The sequence below is a fragment of the Syngnathoides biaculeatus genome, chromosome 23 (assembly GCF_019802595.1).
Source record: "Syngnathoides biaculeatus isolate LvHL_M chromosome 23, ASM1980259v1, whole genome shotgun sequence".
In the NCBI taxonomy this organism is placed as follows: Eukaryota; Metazoa; Chordata; class Actinopteri; order Syngnathiformes; family Syngnathidae; genus Syngnathoides; species Syngnathoides biaculeatus.
The window spans coordinates 10,610,689-10,613,477 of record NC_084662.1 but is presented as its reverse complement, the minus strand read 5'-3'; positions in this window follow the sequence as shown (position 1 = coordinate 10,613,477).

Below are 2,789 nucleotides of genomic sequence, written 5' to 3'. Positions count from 1 at the left end.
TGTGAGACGGGGGGTGGAGGGGGGGTTCGGGGGGTAGAGATTCAAACATTTATGGAGCACAGTGGAGCAATTGGTTAGAGTGTCAGTCTCAAAGTTCTGAGGACCGGGGTTCAAATCCCGGCTCCACGTGTGTGGAGTTTGTATGTTGTACCCTGCCTGCGTGGGTTTTCTCCGGGCACTCCGGTTTTCTCCCAGATCCCAAAAACATGCATTGATTGGAGAGTCTAAATTACACCTTATTGGAATGTGTTGTGAAACACAATCGTACATTCATCTATTTTTTTTTGCCGCTTATCCTCACGAGGGTCAGGGGGAGTGCTGGAGCCTATCCCAGCTGTCAATGGGCAGTAGGTGGGCTGGGTACACCCTGAACTGGTTGCCAGCCAATCACAGCGCACATGGAGACAAACAGTCGCACTCACAGTCACACCTAGGGGCAATTTAGAGTGTCCAATTAATCCATCCATTTTCCTCACCGCTTGTCCTCACAAGGGTCGCGGGGAGTGCCAGAGCCTATCCCAGCTGTCAATGGGCAGTAGGTTGGCTGGGTACACCCTGAACTGGTTGCCAGCCAATCACAGCGCACATGGAGACAAACAGTCGCACTTACAATCACACCCAGGGGCAATTTAGAGTGTCCAATTAATGTTGCATGTTTTTGGAATGTGGGAGGAAACCCATGCAGGCACGGGGGAGAACACGCAAACTCCACACAGGCGGGTCCGGGATTGAACCCAGGACCGGACAGAACTGCGATCTTGGAACAATACCATCCTAACATCAAAAACCTTGTCTTGAAAGTTTCCAACGTGGATAAATCACCGCTTTTGCAAAATATAAATGGGCACCGTTTTTTTTTTTGTCATTAAGAAACTAAAACTCTTGTTTACAAACCTCTAGATGTTTTGTCAAAGTAGCTAAACATAACGCTAGAAAAAAAAAAAAAAAAGTCATGGAATCGCCAAGCCCTGCATTGCAGCGAGCTGGATTTCATCCGGTTGCTTGTCCGCTGGGCGAGGCAGCGTTTATTTATCACAGTGAAACGGTGCAGGCCCGCCAGGCGCTCCGAGGCCTTATTAGTCAGATTTACAGCGTGCGAGAAGGTTTCTAGCTGGGATGAGGTTAATGCGGACTGGGGGGGATCAACCATAAGCACTATCAGCTGTTCATCAGATCACCGCCAGAAGACGAGAGGCGGGTATACCCCGATAACCTGCTGCTTTACATCACATTTATTCCCCGGTCAGAGCTTGTGTTTTCGGCACCGCTTTTAACACATCTTTTAAAAATAAAAAATGAAAAAAAAAAAGAATCATCGTCAATTGCATTTATACAGTGCAAATTCACAACAGAAGTTATGATAAGGTACTTTCCATAGCCGGCCACCAATGACACAACACTGCTTTTCACTTGAAATGTTGCACTTTCTTCTCACGATAGCATTTTGGGGCCTTAAGTGTGACATATAATGCTTTTCTTTGAACAATTTAGGTTCAAGGATCTAAAAAAAATGTTTTTTTGCCGAAGTTAAATCTTTGTTCCCTGAAGTGGGCCTGTTTCGATTGGGTGGTCCCGTCTATGGAGGCAGAACTTAAATACTGAATTAAACTCGCCAATTAGTGTAATGGCTCTGTGTACGTAGCGCATAGACAAAAGAAAAAGGGCGGCATTTGGTGAATTAACCACACCGTTGCTTCGCAATCCGGCAACATTTCAAATGGCTTACAGAGCGAGTTTTTGGGAAGTAAATAGCTCACATTAATTACATATATTCTTTCTAAGTCCCGAAGTTCTCAATTAATCATCACAAATGCAGTTGACTATCCAGTTCTCTGTGTCTTTCTTAGGCCAAGACATCATTCACGGTGATATAAAAAAAACCCGAAAAAAAATGTGCCTATTTGAACAAAGTAGGGAATACACAGTACAGATACCAATTTTTATAGTAAATCTAGCAAATTTTATCAGAAAATTAATACTGAAGAACATCCAGCCATTGTCTGAGATGTTTATCCTCGCAAGGGTCGAAGGAGTGCTGGAGTCTATCCCAGCTAACTTCAAGGCAAAGGTGGACTACACCCTGAGCTAGTCGCCAGTCAGTTACGGGGCACAATTTTAGAACAAATACCCGAACAATCTACTTAAATCCAGCATCAAAGCATTTGTACATTGTTTCTAAAGTTACAATTCCTCCTTAGACTTGCTAACACGTCCAGAAGCACGTGTATCTTTCGCTAATGCGGCGTTAGCATCATTTACTCGCGTCCACAAAGTCGACGGTGTCAAAGCTGACAGAGTGCTTGTCGTATCTGCTGGCTACGAGCACTTATCGGGCCACTAAGTGCTTGAGAGGGTGAGAAAAATCAAGCCAGGGTCTCTGTCCAGTGTCTTCGTCGCTTATTGGGATGTCAGCGTCTGGCCCGATAGCGATTGTCACGCACTTGAGGCACAAGTGTGGCTTGATTTATGACCCGGCGCGACCAAAAGCTCGTCACTTTGCTAATTCTGAAGTAGGTACAAGGAGTGGAAAAGTATGCTTGTGTCAAGCTATTATTGATTACATAGATGCCAAAAATTTAAAAATTACTTCACACATCATTCCAAGTCACAAAGATTTGGAGGGAACAAAATGGTTTTTCAACCATCATCCTCAACCGATGACAGTTTCAAGATCCACTGGGTAAAAATTGGGACATAAATACATCATAACAGAACTAGTTTGGCATAATGATTCAAAAAAAGTAATCGCATTCTCACAGTTGCATTACACAACCTCACAATAAACCATT